Genomic DNA, 18,624 nt, shown 5'->3' on the forward strand with positions numbered 1-18,624 from the left:
CTATAGGGCTTAGAAAATGCATCAAACTAGCCCTAGAAGAGTTCTAATGAAGATTTAAAGCATAAAACAGAAGGAATCCGAGAAATACCTCAATGAACTCTGATTTTGCCCTTGGATCTTTGCTCAACACCTCTTCTCCTTGCTCCTTTCTTCTTCTTCTTCTTCAAGCCTTCAAAATCCACACACAAAAGCACTTAAAATGGATAAGGGATGGATTAGGGTTTCTCACATCTCTCTGAGGGTGAAGGAGGCGGGTTTGGGGCACAAAGCATTGCTTAAATAGTGAGCAACTCGGGGATTTAGGGTTTCTTCCAGGCAGGCAGACTCGCCGAGTCCCGAATATGGACTCACCGAGTCGCCAACTAACACGTGCACGAAAACTCGACCCTACTCGACGAGTCAGGCCACAGACTCGCCGAGTCCCTCAATAAAACTTCTAAATAAAAACCACGAAAGCATCATACCAAATACGGGGCGTTACATGGAAATTATGGATTTACGGTATTAGTAAACGAGCTTCTTAAGGAGCTCGAGTCGAGCTTAAGCTTAATTAGACACGTCAAATAAAAAATGAGTCGAGCCCGAGTCCGAGCCAAGCTTGTATAATTCTTTACGAGCTCGAGCCGAACTCAGTACAAGAAAGCTCGAATCGAGCCGAGCTCGAGCTCGAGCCTCATATAACTTAAACGAGCCTGAGCCGAGCCTGGACAGGCTGGGCTCGGCTCGTTTGCACCACTAGATATAATTATCATTATGGAATACACAATAACAATTAAGTGGATAAATGAGCCATACACCTTTGGACACAAGCTGATGTAGAAACAAAAATATGTGGCATTACTACTGCTCTGACCTGTAATCTGAAAAAAAAGGAATCTAACAACCCCAACATCTAGAATAAAACGACATTAGGGACAAAACCAAGTTGAACTTGTTCACTCCATACCCATGCCATTCCCGCTTTGTTTTTCTGCATAAAATTTAACCAAATATCATTACAAAAACTCTAACATTTATGCATTTTGTTATCATAAAGATGTGAATAAAATAGATAAATACACACAAATTCTTTTTTCCAATCCATATGCATACCATTACATGTTCATTATGGCACATACACAACCTTATACATATAGGTGACTACAATACCATTTTTATTCAAATAAAGACTATGCAAAATATATGGGATCAACCTGTAATACCTCACATGAAACTGTGCTGAAACTAGCAGTCATTGTGCCTTCAATAATGTGCGCCTACAAAATATCATATATTTTTATCAGGAAAAACCTTCACTAATGAGATTGGATATTTGTTTAACTAATTATTGACTTAGTTGGAAAAATGGATTAGTGACAAACTCTGAACTCTTAAAACTTAGGCGTATTAAGCTTTTAATACTTGATTAAGCTCTATACATAAGAAGCAGCGTGAATGGCATTGGTACAGGGGTAACATAGGGAAATGAAAATAATAATACCTTTCAGGGAAAAAAGGAAAATAATTGGGAATTCGTCAACCATTGTTTCATTTAAAGAATCAAAGTGTTTAACAAAATCCTTGTTAGTCATTTAACAAAAAACATATAATGTACCAGCAAATCGTAATGAGATATTCACATTGCTAGAATTAGGAGCAACCGACTTGGATTTTTTTCGCCTCTATGCCTCGGTAGATCAACTGTTTTGTACCAAGTAAAAACAAAAAATGATCATAACGGTTTGTAAGAACATACTATAACATAGAAGAAAAACTCATGTAATACTCGATAGAGGGTTAAATGAAGACTCACCGTTTCTTCTCACATTTATTGCTTTGTTAAACAGTAGGAAATGTGATGAAACAATAAAAATCAAATAACAATCGAACCAGTGGAATGAAACAATTTTGGAAAAGAAAGAAAGCAAACCGGAAAAGATTGACAAAGATCATACCCCTAATTTCTCGATATAAGATAGAGTGTTCTTTAGTCTTCATCGTTTCAGGCTTTCTTTAGCGGTCTTCTTCAACGAGAGTTGGAAGTTATTTTTACCCAGATCTCCTTCCTCAAAGTTTGTAAAAAATCAATTTCTTTGTGTTTAAAGAAATAATCAAGGTTTATGTGTTAAGGTGGCTTGGTCTTGTGTGATGATGATTCAATTGGGGCGGTGGTGGCAGGGGTAATGGGTGGAGTTGAAGATTACGGTTTTTGACAAAACTGGGAAATAGGGAGACAAAGGAAAGGAATGCATTTTCTATTTTCAAATTTTGAAATGAAGATCGATTCGGGAGATGGTTCTTAGGTGTGTGTGTGGATCCGTGTGATGAGGATTTGTGTTACTTTGGCTTCAAAAATTGGTACATAAGTGTATAACAGTAGTACATTTAAGAAACTTGGTCTGTGATTGGTTCAAACCATTTCAGTTGGATAACCAATAATTTAATCCAAACCACACAAAATAAATCCAATGGTTCAAATTCTATTTCCTTGTTTTTTTTTATTAAGATAACATGCTTTAGTTGTTGTACCATAGGCTTTAAAAATTGTAATTAAGACATATAATTTGTATGTTTTATAATATGGTATATATATATATATATATATATATATATATATATATATATATATATATACCGTTAAGGGTATATAAGCTTACACTACAAGAAATTAGAGTATCAGCGGCGACGAGCGTCGCCGCTAAAGGTCAAATATGTCACCGCTAAAGGTATTAGCGACGACCTGTCGCCACTAAAGGGTCGTTGTTGTTGGTTCGTTGCTAATGCTCCATTGGTCGCCGCTATTGTCTTCCGTCGCCGCTAAAAGTGCGTCGCTGCTAATACTATCTGTCGTCATTAAAGGTGTCGCCACTATTTATATGTATTTTCATACATTCAAATACACAGACATACATAATACACATACAAAATACACATATACATACAAAAACACATACACATACAAAATACACATATACATATAAATGATCATACAAAAACACATATACATACATAAAATACACTCAAGATACACATATACATACAAATACAAATACAAATACATATCCACATCTACAAACACAAAATACACAAACAAATACACATCTAAATTATCAAAATTTCGTCATGAATAGTGGTAGTGGCGGTATACTCCGACGAGCACGGTGGAGGATCTCAAAATTCCGACAACCAACACAAATTTAGTTGGGAGAAGATAAAAGGAAAAGAAAAGGGGAAAATGAAGATGAAGAGGGGTGAAATTTTCAAGATTCCGGTGAAATTCCGATGAGGTCAACGGTCGTGAGCAGAGAGAAGAGAGAAGAAGGGAAAACATAGAAGATTAGGGAAGAAAGTGAAGACGAAGCTGATTTTATTGTCGACGCTCTTTAGCGGCGACACATCGGAGGGAAAACAATATGGGGTTTCCTACGTCGTTGGATCATCGCTTAAATCATGGATGGGGTTGAAATGACGCGGATCGCTAGAACAGACAATAGCGGCGACGACTTTAGCGGCGACAGGTAGCCTTTAGCGGCGACACATCGGAAGGAAAACAACGCGGGGTTTTCTACGTCTTCCTAATCATTGGATCATTGCCTAAATCGATGGTTAGGATTGAAATGACACGGATCGCTGCTAAAAGTGCCCGTCGCTGCTAAAGGTGTCGCCGATATTGCCTATTATTCTTGTAGTGTTAGATACCCAAACCCAGCATAATACGTCGTTTTATTTGATATATTCATTATAATGTTCTTAAACTTCAACCCTTAACTTGATTTACTTTCAAGATTTCGAAATTTCACTATTATATTCCTCTTAAATCACATCTTTTTGCCGAACACCTTCTAGGCTATATATATTATAATTGAAAATGAAAATTATGTAAGAGGATGATAAATATGAAGTTTATAAAATTTTTGGAAGTATTTCAAGTTAGAAGTTGAATTATAAGAACATTGGACAATTACAATACATATATGATACAAAACGACGTAGTATGATGAGTTTGTGTATCTAAACTTATATACCCTTAAGGGTATATTCACTTTTCCATATATATATATATATATATATATATATATATATATATATATATATATATATATATATATATATATATATATGCGGTGCGGTTCGGTTTTTTCAGTGTTTGCAAAACTAGAAACCGCACCGTACCGAAAAGTTTCGGATTTTGTAAAATTAAAAACTCCACCATCGGTTTTAATTTCGGTTTCGGTTTCGGTTTATACGGTTTTTGCGGTTTTTTCGGTTTGCGGTTCGGTTTTTGCTCACTCCTATTTTGTGTAGAAGGCATAACTCTTTTAGATGTTGATTGAAAAGTATTTACTAAAAGATAGTAAAAGTATTAATTTGAAGTTGTAGGCGCCACATTTTTAATACAAAAATGATAAAAATAGAAATAAAAAAAATAAAGCTAAACCATCTGCCTTGGCTGATTGGCTCGATCGCCGATCGCCGGTATATGTTCTTTTTGCTTGACAGACACCATTGACACCGATACACTCTTTTTCTTCTTCATATATTTATAGCAAGTATCAAAAACTATGAAACATATGGACGACAGAAACGAATTAAAGAACAAGTCATGAGCACATTGAACTCCGTCGGCCACTCTACTTGAATCAACAATGATTCAATCATTACCGTTACAGGTGAACCTTAAATGTTGATGGCGGTATATGTACGTAATAGGTGTTGCGACAAGGTCGTGAGGATCGTTGAGTTGATAGGAAGCATAAAGCACTAGAGCAGATCTGCATCAATATAATAGAAAGAGAAAAGACGTGAATGAAGATAGGGAAAGAAACCGTTAGTTAACTCCATCTAAAACCTTTTGAAAACATTAATGATCCCCGATCCGGCACCAACCAAAAGAGAATAGCCACCTTCAAGAAGAACGTAGTTTTTTTTTTCCTTATTTGGTTATAGTTTACAGGTTTTTTACTATCCATTTGTAAATACCTCTAAAACTGTCATACTTTGGTAAATACTTTTATAAAATACAAGTGCTCTGTAAAACTCCTTAAAATAACTACTATAATTGTGTTTATCAAAAGAAACTTGACGCAAACCAAATATATTAAACTCTTGATAGAAGTTTGACTCGGACGCAAGCGTCCTCCATTGGAATATGACATCATTTCAGATGATGCCATTATAAAGCGAACCCTGAAGCATGAGCATGAAGCAACCGCGTCAACACACCACTGGACACATGAATTTCGGTCTATGAACGAAGCAACAATGAACTGGTCGGCGGTGTTGACCAAGTCGTCACTATTTCTCGTGCTTCCTGTAGCTGACCTTTCCATACAGACAAAAAACAAGCTGTAATTAAAGTTTTCGGATATGAGGAAGTTGTATTTGCAAGCTTCAAGTCGATGATTGCAGGCTCAAGCAAACCTTTTGAAATTTAGACTACCCATTTTTATTTTTTTAAATGTCAACGAGTTACGATGCCCGATTTATCATCGTTATGAATGTGAAAATGTATTTTAAAACATAATTCAAGTTCCCCATTTACCTATCCCAAATTATCAACACGTTTGTTCACACATAAATATATATATATATATATATATATATATATATATATATATATATATATATATATATATATATATATATATATATATATATATATATATATATATATATACTAGTTTATAACGCGTGTAAACCACCGTTATAAAATTAATTAAACTTTCATAATAAAAATATATAATTATTAATCAATTGTTTTAAATAAATTATTAATTAAGAAATATATCAAATTTTTAAAGTTATTATAACTTCAAATTTAACATATAATTAGAAAATATAAATTTAAATTTTGAAATGGTTGCCTAATATATTTACATGACATATGACATAATATTAATGAGAACTTGTATTAGAGTGACATTTGTCACAATAAGATTAAAACTATTCATTTATTAGAATAGGGATATATATATATATATATATATATATATATATATATATATATATATATATATATATAGGCAGGTTCAAATGTTTCTCACATCTATTGTGTGTTAGAATGCACCAATAGAAATTTAATATTAATTATATGTATATTAAATGTTATCTATACTTATAACTCATTTTTATGGAAACTAATTAAAATTCATCATTAATGTTAACAATAATATTTTTTCAGAATGAATTCATATCTAAAAGAATGAGAGTCTATTCCAGCAGAATGAGAGTGTATTCTAGTAGAATACACTATCGTTCTTCATATTCCTTGCAAATTTATTGTATTTTAAGTGAGTGAGTCCTGAAACAAAATACGAATTCATATATAAAAACTTAGATGCGAATTCATTCTGAAAGAATATTATTGATTACATTAATGACAGATTTAATTAGTTTCCATAAAAAGAATTATAATTATGGATATCATTTAATATACATATAATTACGGAAATAATTTAATATATATATATATATATATATATATATATTAAATTAAATAATTATCTAATTTACTCAATTCCTATTGGTGCATTTTAGCACACACTAAATGTAAGAAACAAAATAACCTAGCTCTCTCTCTCTCTCTCTCTCTATATATATATATATATATATATATATATATATATATATATATATATATATATATATATATAGAGAGAGAGAGAGAGAGAGAGAGAGAGAGAGAGAGAGAGCTCAATTAAAAAAAATTAAGAACGAGAGAATGAATTGGAGCCACTCATTTCAAATGTGTCATTTAAGCTCTCCAGTGTACCGGGTCGATAGACCATATCATATTCATATATAAATATGTATATGAATATGTATATTTATATAAAAATACGTATATTCATATATGACTAAGTATCACGAAAGTGATTATTCATATATGAATATGGAGGCGATAAGTGGTGGCGGCGATGGTGGTTATTTGTGGAGGTGGTGAAGGTGGCAGTGGTAGTTGGTCAGAGTGATGGTTGGTGGTGGAGGGAAGTGGTGTATTTGTGACATCCTCATTTTCACGGCCAGAAAAGACCGATTTAATTTATGCTTTTAAAATAAAATCAGAGTAATCATTTGATTAACAGAGTTGCGTAATTTTTTTCCCAAAATAAAATGTGATAAGAATTTATAAAAACATTTCTTAAAGAAATGTATTTTGCATTATATAACAAAAATCTCGGGATGTCATGTTTCGATACAGACCAAAAGCATAAACAATACAAAATAGACCTTACAACAGTTATTTACAACTACTGATCTATAATCCAAAATATCTTGATAAGTCATCAAACTTATGCTCTGGTGCCACTACCTGTAATACAAAGAAAAAATGACTGGGTAAGGCTTGGGAGCCTGGTGAGCATATAGGGTTTTCAACCCACAAATAATAAATTTATTATGGGCGTGTTCGGCACAGAGCGTTTTAGAGTGTTTGAGAGCTTCTAGCTTATAGCGTTTGACAAAACGCTCCGCTTAAAACAAAAAGTCTCGCTTGACACTACAAGCTTCTAGCATTTAGTTTAATCAGAACGCTCCAAATCCAAAAGCTACTTCATGTAGAATTTAACAAAATGGTACAAACTACAAGCTACCTGCTACCAGCTAGTTTTGCTGAACACGCCCTATGTTTAAACATTAAACAATCAACCAAATTTCCCAACCCCATTATCTTATTTATTTCTTAAGGATTTACCCTAAGAATTATCTATCATTCATTCCTAAGGATTCATTCTAAGGAATAGGCACGGAGTCATATCGTCGCTAGGGTTTATACAACATGCACTAAGTCCATAGCTGCCAGGGTTTATACAACATGTGCTAAGTCCATAGCTCTCATTTATCGCCATTATTATTCACGGGAATCCACCTGCAATACATGTCAATGGGTTTTTAGAGTACAGCTGATGAACATATGGTTCACAACACCTACAAGTTGCGAGCCTGCTAGTGTTCCACGGACGACGGGGGGGGGGGGGGGGGGGGGCGCTAGCACTTGGGTAAGGGCTTCTCTCATATTTCATCCCTCACCCTCATCTCATGATCTATATCATCGATTATTTCATTTATCCAACTCATCTTTCAACATATACCCACAATTTTATCTACCAATGTTTTACCCAACTTTTCTGTAGATATAAAATACATAAGCAGTTTAAATCATTTAAAACCTGTATAAATCATTCATTCAACATCATCTCAAATAAACAAACAATATATATTCACATAGCATGTATTTCATATAAAATACTTCATATCTATGTGTAAGATGAAACAGACCATACACTCACTTGATAAGACAACAATTGGACAACGCTTCATCCCTTAAAATAATATTCTTCGATGAAACCATAATGTTTCCTCAGAAACCGGACTTCTCGTGGGCAGAGCTTCGGCTTGAAAACTCTTTTTCTCGGGATCTTCGAGGCTTCGGGATTTGCTTCGGGTGTCGGGATGTTATTCGGACTTCAGGGGGCTAAAAGTAGGCTTAATGATGAGAAAAGTAGGAGAGAGGTTGAGAAATTAGCAACCAAAATCGTCTGCCTTCAATTTCTATTTATAGGGCTGAATTTCGCTATTTACGTCGTGAACCAGGCTTGTTCACGTCGTGACTTGGTCGTCATCCGGTGCGTAGTCGCGACATCAGTCTGTCAGGCTCTGAAGGTGTCAATCACTGAGTTCACGTTGTGAGTTCTGACACAGGTTGAAGTTCGTGCCCTGAACTTCAGAAATTCATATCTTTTGCATACGAGCTCCGTTTTTGACGTTCTTTATATCCACACGTAGATGAGATTATGCTCTACAACTTTCATTTAGACTCCGCCGGCTAATTTTGAATTCATTTTTAATATTATATTTTTAGTAGGCAGGGACAGAAAAAGCCCGTTAATAATTCATAACTTCTTCATCTGACGTCCGTTTTCGTCTGTCTTTTTACCGTTGCACTACTATTAACGAGATCTTCGATTTTCGTTTAAATTGTTTCGGCTAAAAATCACTCGATCTAAATATCGAGTTTTGGGCTGCATACTGTTAAAATGAAACTTAGAAAAATCATAACTTCCCCATTGGAAGTCAGATTTGGACATTCCTTTTATGCACACTCTTGGTTTAACGTATTCTACAACTTTCGTTTAGATCGCTAAGGCTAAAAATTGCTCTATCGTAAATTCACTATTTACGTCATACAACGTTGTGCCGAATCTGTCGCGAAACTTCGACAGGTCATAATTTCTTTGTTATAATTTGGATTTCAGCGTTCTTTATATGTACGGAAACCTTGTGACATATACTACAACTTGGTGAAGATTATTTATTCTAAATAATCTTTTATCAAAAAGTCATTTTTGATGCTTATCATCTCTAAATTAACTAGCTTGGATATACGGGCGTGACATTATTCATATATGAATACACTTATATTTATATTCATATATGAGTATTACTCATCCTCCTTCGGTCCGATAGACGGGAGCATTTTGCGGCAAAAATAAATAATCGACTAAGAATGAATCCCCAATTCTCAATATTTTTTTATCTTCTCAATTCAACTTATATATATATAGGATATAGATCCGGTAAGAAATTTTTTTTGGTAGGAATGTAAGAAATTTTTGTTCGACTTATTTTTTTAGCGAACAAAACAAATGATTCACTAAATGAATCAATAATAACATGATTCACCAAAAAAATCCTGAAAAAACATTTCAATGATTCATTTTTATGATGATTTTGTTGATATTCACTAAAATTGTCATAAAAGTGAATTTTCTTTCTTGATTTACCTAAAAATGAATCATAAATGTGTTTTTTTTCGGAATTTTTTTCTTGTGAATCATCTTACTTTTGAATGATCTAATGATTCATTTCATTTTTTTGCCAAAAAAATATGCATATAAATCTTTTTTTACCTTCCTACCAAAATTTTCCTTCTTATTTGATCATGACTCTCTCTCTCTCTTTCTCTCTCTCTCTCTCTCTCTCTATATATATATATATATATATATATATATATATATATAGAAGTAAGTTAAAATAAAAACTGTAAATAGTGTGAGAACGTAAAAACACTATGTTTATGTTATTATGAATTTTATATATATGTATTGGTGAAGTAATTCTAATATAAATATTAACTTTCGATTATTTATATATTCATTACAATGTTATTATTCTATTATAAACTTATGTATGTGCATTTTTGTAGTAAATTCTAATTTTAATTTTAACCTTTGAGTATTCATTTATTCTTTGCTAAATAATGACATAAAGTTGTCGATACAAAATTCATTGCAGAATAATAACATAAAAAGGTGGTTTTACGTTTTCACACTATTTACTGTTTTTATTTGAACTGTTCCATATATATATATATATATATATATACACACACACACACACGCACGCACATAAAACACCCCTAGTTTTTGGTATAGAACCTTCAAAATATTCATAGTTTTAACAAAATGCAATCAAAGCTCTCTACCATCTTTCTTGCATCCTCTACTGGACTTACGATAGGCTTTATACATCTTTTTTTAATAGAGTTTTAAAATTTTAATTTTGCAACACAAACTGTGTATAAGAATATTATACCAACTACATGTAGAACTTCATATTGAAATTTAATACAAAAAATGAACTGAAAGATTGAACATTTTCATTATAAACCCAATAAAAATCTTCCGATAACTCATCAAAAAGAACCATGCAATTATACATAAGGTAAGTGTCGGGGGAAGTTATGGAGTCTACTAGAAGATTAATAAAAAAAATTCGAAATCCATAAATGTTGGGGATAAATAGAGAAACCAAATATAATATGTGACATCCCCTAATTTCTCGGCCAGAAAAGACCGATTTAATTTATGTTTTTTAAAATGAAATCAGAGAAATCTTTTTAAAAGATGTTGCGGAATTGGTCCCCAAACAACATATGATAAAAGTTTATCAAAACCCTTCATTAAGAAGGTATATATTTTCCATATATATAAAAACCTCAGGATATCATGTTCCGATACAGATTAAAAGCATAAACAAGACATTATAAGCCTTTCAACAGTTATTTACAACTACTGGCCTATAATCCAAAAATCTCTCGTCGTCCTCCGACTATGCTCGGGGTCCGCTACCTGTAATATAAAAAGCTGAGTGGGTCAGGCTTGGGAGTCTGGGGAGCATATAGGGTTTTCAACCCACAATAATAATAAACTTACTAAGTTCATCAATCAACAATAACCCTGATTACCCATTCCCGTTATCCTCACTTTACGTCCCTAAACACTTGTCACAAGGGACCTAGCTTAAAGAATATCATTGGGATGGACACTACTGCTAAGGGGTTTCCTCAGCCATACATGTCCTAAAGGCAACCATGGGAGAGATGGAGTACAGCGAATGAACACTCTTACTTCGTTAACACCTACAGGTTGTGGACCTGCTAATGTTTCCCACTGGACTGTCTAGAAAGTCCGTGGTCGTCATCCAAACTCCGTTAGATGACTGGATCTCAAAACACATCGAGGCCTCTCATCAATTTTATTTTATCACACATCACCATCTACCCATGTTCTACCCAACATATTTGTAGATAAAAATACTTATACAGTTTAAAACTTGTATAAAACATCAACTCAACAGTCACCTCAAATAAACAATTAAGATATTTACACATAGCACGTATTATAAGGTAAATACTTCATATCTATGTGTAAAATGAAAGTGACTATACACTCACATGATTTGATGATAATCGGGCAGCAATTCATTTCCTAAAACGATCGTTTCTAATAAAACCGGGAGTTTTATTGAGAAACCGGGCTCTGCAAAGGTCGGGCTTCGAAACCGAAAAGATAAATTTTTCGGGCTTCTCAGGCACTTCATGGAGTATTCCGGGGCTTATAATCGATATCGGGGCTTTGGGGGATGTTAAGATGAAAGAAATATGGGTTTAGGGGCTAAAAATGACAAGATTCCAAAATACCCCCGGGAGGTCTCGCACCCTTCTATATATAGGGGCGAGGCTTTTGATCGGACGGTCAGGAGGGAAGCCACGCGTCGCAGATCCGACGGCTCACAGGGAGGGCTCGCACGTGGGCTGTGCATGGCTCGCACATGGCTCGCACCTGCGAGGGGCTCGCTGTTGCCTCCTGATTGGACCACGGTCTAGTCTGGGGCTTTGGACGTGGCTCCTTCTGTGAGGCTCGGACATGTGCTAAGAGGGTACGTTTCGCACCGCTATTGGACCACTTCGGATAAGGCCAGGTGCTCGGATGACTCAGCAGATCGGATGACTTAGCAGGACATGTGGCGTGTTTTGAGCGAGGGTGACGTGGCCGAAGTGCACGTGTGCGAAATTCCTCGGTTTTGGGGATTTTCTCGTTTTTCGCGCCAAAACTTCTAAAATCCATAACTTTCGCATACGAGCTCCGTTTTTGACGTTCTTTATATGCACACGTAGCTAAAATTACGCTCTACAACTTCTGTTTAGACATCGTCGTCTAATTTTGACTTTAGTTTTATTATTATTATTTTTAACAGACCGGGACTGGAAATCCGTTAAAAATTCATAACTTCTTCATTCGACGTCCGTTTTCGTCAGACTTTTTTACCGTTGTGCTATTAATGAAGAGACCTTCAATTCTCGTTAAGGTTGTGTCGGGTAAAAATCGCATGTTCTAAAATTCGAGTTTTTAGCTGTCTACTGCTAAGCTGAAACTTCGAAAAATCATAACTTCCTCATACGAAGTCAGATTTGGGCGTTCTTTTTATCGAACTTCTCGGTTTAACGAATACTACGACTTTCGTTTAGATTACTAAGGTAAAAAGTAATTTATCAAAAACTCACTTTTTACGACATTCGACACCTTGCCGGTTTTGTCGCGAAACTTCGATAAGTCATAACTTCTTCGTTATAACTCGGATTTTGGTATTCTTTATATCCCTGAAATCCTTGTTTCGACCACTACAACTTTATGTAAAGATATCTGGCTTATCTCACACTTTACTTTTGACGCTTATTTTTATTTTTAATTAATTAAGCCATAATAATTAAGCATAAAACACATAATTCACATAATATTCACATAATTCCTTTTTATTTCATCAAAATGAGTTACAAAGGTTAACCTAGACTATCACCTCAATATAAATGCCTAGGCTAGAAACACAAGAGTTACATAATATGAGTTCAAAAGCAACATGAAGAAGCAAACAATGAAAGAAAATTGTGTTTTCTTAATCAAAATGAAGTCAATTTTGATGGCTTTATACTTAAGATTATATACATGACACCCATATGTTCAATTTTCCCATATATATATATATATATATATATATATGTGTGTGTGTGTGTGTGTGTGTATGTGTATGTGTATTTCCCACTATACCAAATTAACATAGTGTTTATGATGGTTTGATGCCATATACGAGCCTTTGACCATGGTGTGCCTAAAGCCATGGTAGCTTTCTAGGACATTTAATGTAGTCTTTATAGTTGTCATCTCTTACAGATAAATATTATATGCCTTAATCTTTTTACGGATGTGATAGTTGATAAAAATATATGTCTAACTGTATCCATCATTGATATTGTTCATTTAAATTGTAATGTCTTAATGCTTTTGTTGCTTGTATTTTTATTTATGTTCTTGTACATCAATCCCTAACAAGTGAAATGTTTGTCTTTAATGAACTTCATCTTAGAGGTGCCAATTACTAAATCATCATTGGTCAGTTTGGTGATATTCTTGAAGTTCTGATGGGACAACCTCTTTTTCCATAACTAGTTTAGATTTGATTTATTTTTGAGCAAAAGCAAATTTTTATCCATGATCCATGCATCCGTTATCTAAAAGATTATCTAGTATGTATATGTCATAGTTCATCTTGGTAGTTAGTAGCATTTTGTCGTCCACATCAGTTATATTTCCATCTTGAAGTTAACTTAATACTTTGTATCACACAATTAGCAAATTAATGTCAAGTGTCTCAAATAGTATTATTAAGAGACATTTGTGAGGATTTTGAAAGAAATAACAAAATGATTCATTTTCCTTCAACTTCTCTCCAACTCGGGAACACGAATTTTTTTTTTGTTTTTCTTTCCTTTTTCTTCTTTTCTCTCGTGACTTTCTTTTCTCTTATTTTCTTTTCTTTTGTTAAAGTCGGGAACGAGGCGTAAGAGTTATGACTTTGATACTAGAATCAGAAAAAACAAGTTGTTCCAATAAAGTCATGCTGACAAAACAATAGGAGATTATCGCTCAACATAACCTTATGATCGATAGAAAGAAGAAATTAGAGAACCTTAATGATTAAATAAATCTACATCTTTTTTCTGTTGTGTACATTAGAAAAGATGATTATGAAATATTATTAAAGTTAGATGCATTAATCCTAAGTTAAGAGAAATCTTACAGTGCACCGATTATTAGAATATAGGTTTTTAATGACATAATATCATAAACGTAATGTCATCTCTTCCAAATTTTGAAGATTTATGACACGCGTTTCTTTTGTATATGTGTTTCATTTCTTCCATACAACAATGTACTTTGAAAATCTACCTAAGTATAAGATTATACTTTCATTTTTTCAGGCATTATACTGTGGATAACCCACCCAATTAATTTGTATTTGGATGACATTTATCTTTATAATTGGGTAGTGATTATATAATGCTGTAACAAATAGAAGAAAGAAAGTACATCACTATTCTTTGTCGAATAAAATAATTATTTCTATGATATTTAATTTTTATCCTTTTCCATATCCAGGTTAAGTAACATGAAAGTATGATTATTTGTTGCTTTTAGTTGTTTCATGATTCATGGAAAAAATAAAAATAAGGATTTTAAAAGCTTAAATTTCCAAAAAATAAACTAGGACTACATATCACCTTTACTACATCCCTTTGATCATTGTACTTAGGTCCTACATATAAAATTAAAACTGTTTCACTGATATTATGCAAGAGTAAACTAATAAGTGAGAATAAAATAACACATTTATTAAGTGATGTTTGAAAAAATGTGTTGACTTGATAAAAGACGTTTAATAAATATTTGAATAAGGGTAAACTTGTAAATCAAACCAGATTGAAGGCTTGAAGATTTTTTTTTGATGTCGACAATGCCATTTGTCACTTGTGTCTTTGTCTAACTCTGCCACTTATCCATTGATATGGTTCTAAATGCATGCATTCTGCATCATAGTGATATTATAACTTAAATTATCCTAACTTTCTAAAACTCTAGTCAAGACTTGAAATCTAATTTAAAAGAAAGATACATCAAAACACATAATTATATTTCTTTAGCCACTTATAACTATTTTCTCTATCGATTAAACCATTATACCTTTTTTAACGTTTAAAAAATCAGTTTTCCTGGCCTTTTACTTAACCTAGATTTGGAAGAGGATAAAAAATTAAAATACATAAAAAGCACGACATAATTTGACCATATAAAATCCAAGTATAGCGATGAACTTAATATTTATCATATAAAATGATTGTTTTTTTGTCGTTTGTAATGGATGCTTTCTTATTAACTCTGATCAATCTTTAAGTGTTGAACCTTATGAAATCGGAAGAACTATATAGCAAGAGATGACCATTATGTCCTTTATTCTCTACATAAAAAATTCCAACTTTTTATGTAACCACAATACCATTCGGTTCTTTTAAACCCAATTTTCACAGAATACTAATTTTTCCCTTTTTTAGTAAATTCAACTACTATACACAACTAGAAAAACAACCTTTTACGACGCGCAATGCGTTTCGTAAAATGCTCAGACGACGCACAAATGCGTGTCAAGGAAGACCCTGTCATAACGAGAGACGACGCGCATTTATGACACACAATGCGTATCATTAAAAGCCCTGTCAAGAAAGGCCATGTCATAAACGAATATGACACACATTTTTGCGTATCGTAAATTTAAATGTTTAAAAAAAATATTTATATATTGATTAAGTTTAAATTAAATTTGCATTTAATGTCTCATAATAGAAATAAAATACCATATACAAAAAATACAATCCATTTTATAATATAAAATAAAATTTCATACACAAAAAATAAAATAAATTGCACAAATTATAATATGTCATACAAATAATCATTCAAATGCTAAACAGAAATAATACATTGCTAACATGGGTTATACATTCCTATATAACTAACAAATAATCATCCAACTCTGTTTCTTACTAGAATATGTGTGTAATTGTCTCCTTCATCAACCTCCATGTCCCGAGTCGGATCTACCTTCCTTATCTGTATGTATAATAAAGACACATAAATATATTGTGAATTTGTTATCTGATCTGAAATAAAAATCTTAAATGTTGGTTTTACTTTGTGCTTAATTTTAGTAGCCAAAATAGGATCTTGCCTTAAGAAAACTGGTAGACCACAATTTTTAGAAATGAAATTCTTTAAAAGTAAAAAGCTAAAACTACCAGACCATAAAAGAAATGTACAATTGTTTCAAGAAATAGAATTTTATAAATAAGTTTTATAACTTTAGTTTATCTTTGAGGTCCATAATAAATAAGTTCTATAACTTCTATAACTTTAGTATAGCAAGCAGCAGTGACCATTTCATGCAAATCATTCCAATCAACAACTTGTCTATAAGGAATACTCCATATGCGAACTTTTGCATCTAAAGATCCACTAATGAACTATCTATCATCAACAGGATTAAACTATATGCAAGTCACTGTATATCAACATTCAACAACAATAACAAATAAAAAAAGTTATAAACTTGTCCCTAAATACCAACAACATAAACATACATGAGTTGTTTTACTTAATAGATTCCTTACCATAATCACTGTGAGAGAAGATTTTCAAACAAGATTTGCTGGACAGTTTCCGTAATCGCACAGTTTTATCCATGCAAGATGAAAGCAAATGTTGACATGGAAATATGGAAGTTGATGTTTGTGCTTGTAATTAAGAAGATGCTAAAAATGTTTTACCTGTACATGATGATATTAATCAACACAAACATCCGCTTTTCCTTCAAGTGATTTAACAAACTATGTGGGGTTCAAGCTTCCCACTGTAATAGCTTGAAGGAACAACCAAAAGTTTTTGCCTCCCTCTCCATTCCTCTCCAAGTTTCAATGTAATTGGGTATTCCACTGCTGCAACCTCCACACAAAGCATATACTTGTATTCATCATCTCCAAAATCAGGCATAACCTTCGCCTTCTTATCTCATGGATTCCAAACCCCTACTATATATATATATATATATATATATATATATATATATATATATATATATATATATATATATATCATTACCCATGCAAACAAAGTTTTCCAAAAAATTTTAAAATTTCCGCAGATTGTTGTTATTGTCTTAACAGTCAGAGTATGAGTTTCAATCCCATTGTGGAAAATTTTCATGATCTTACCAGCATCCGGAAGGCCATCTTTCCGAATGACAAATGTATGTTTCTTTTCATGATCAATGATTTCAATCTTTGTTGGCGTGCTCAGGTAAACCTTGTCATTCTGATAATAAATAACCCTACATAAGCCTCTAACAACGAAAAAGAGTATCCAAAAAAATAGTTTAAAGAAACAAAAATCATTACTTCTGATTCAAAAGTTATTGCATCCCCTTGTTCTGTAAATCGCTCCCGATTCTGCAAATTGTCAAGATAATCCAGCATCTCTAATCCTTCTACACGGATTTCACTGAAACAAGAGAATCAATTCTTTTTTTGAAAACACAGCTACACCTTTCTATTGAGAACAACTAAGACGATGGAATGATAAGAAACATGATATTAAGTCCATTTGATAGGAACTAATATAGACCAAATTCTAACATGATTATATGTAATATATACATGGAAAAGAACGAAAAAACTTAATACCTGATATCTGAAACAGAAAAATAGGTTTTATATGCAACATTAAAAGAAAATGGTTTTCCATATGTGTTTGTATTTCTGACACGAGACGTTAACAACAAGTCTCCAATAAGTCCAAGACTAACCCTCAATCGGTATTCAAAGCTACAAGATAACAAAATGTAGTTTGAATTGAAGAAATTGAAAGACTTGTAAATAGCATAAGAATGTCTAGTAGACAAAAAGCGGTGCAATTAAGGTCACCTGTGAGGCCATGTCTTCAAATCATCTTTAGTGGACTTGAAGATGAAGTCAATGAAAACTCCATTTGTGGGATTAGTGGGGAAGGGAGGGGGGGGGGTCATTGTCAACACTCAATAATCTGTTTCTAGCAAATCCATGAAGTTCAAGAGAGCCTATATTTGAGAACTGCATTCTTCAAGCAAGTCTGATCATGTCTATGATATATCCAAATTTTTTTTATTGAAATAGCCAAAAAATGACAAGGAGGCACACATACATGAGGGAAACATGTAGGAATTCCCATGTCAACTTCAACAAGTGGTTCAACAATAACTTCAGAGAGAGGATCAATTATAGCTTAGGTAATGGAAGTTGATATATGCCATTGCTGAAAGAATTGATGCATAACTGATGAGAAACTCATATGAGGTATAGATTTTATTTGTACACATAAATAGATGCATACACACATGTATCTATATGCATACATACATCTATTTGTATCTATATATGTATGTACA

At 33.0% G+C, this 18,624-nt stretch overlaps 1 pseudogene; it reads right to left on the reverse strand.

Moving 5' to 3' along the window:
- Positions 1-892: 892 nt before the first annotated feature.
- Positions 893-18,295, reverse strand: LOC145059854 (putative glucose-6-phosphate 1-epimerase; annotated as a pseudogene).
- Between the last annotated feature and the right edge of the window lie 329 nt (positions 18,296-18,624).

The sequence above is a fragment of the Lactuca serriola genome, chromosome 6 (genome assembly GCF_051521515.1).
Source record: "Lactuca serriola cultivar US96UC23 chromosome 6, Lser_US96UC23_V15, whole genome shotgun sequence".
NCBI lineage: Eukaryota > Viridiplantae > Streptophyta > Magnoliopsida > Asterales > Asteraceae > Lactuca > Lactuca serriola.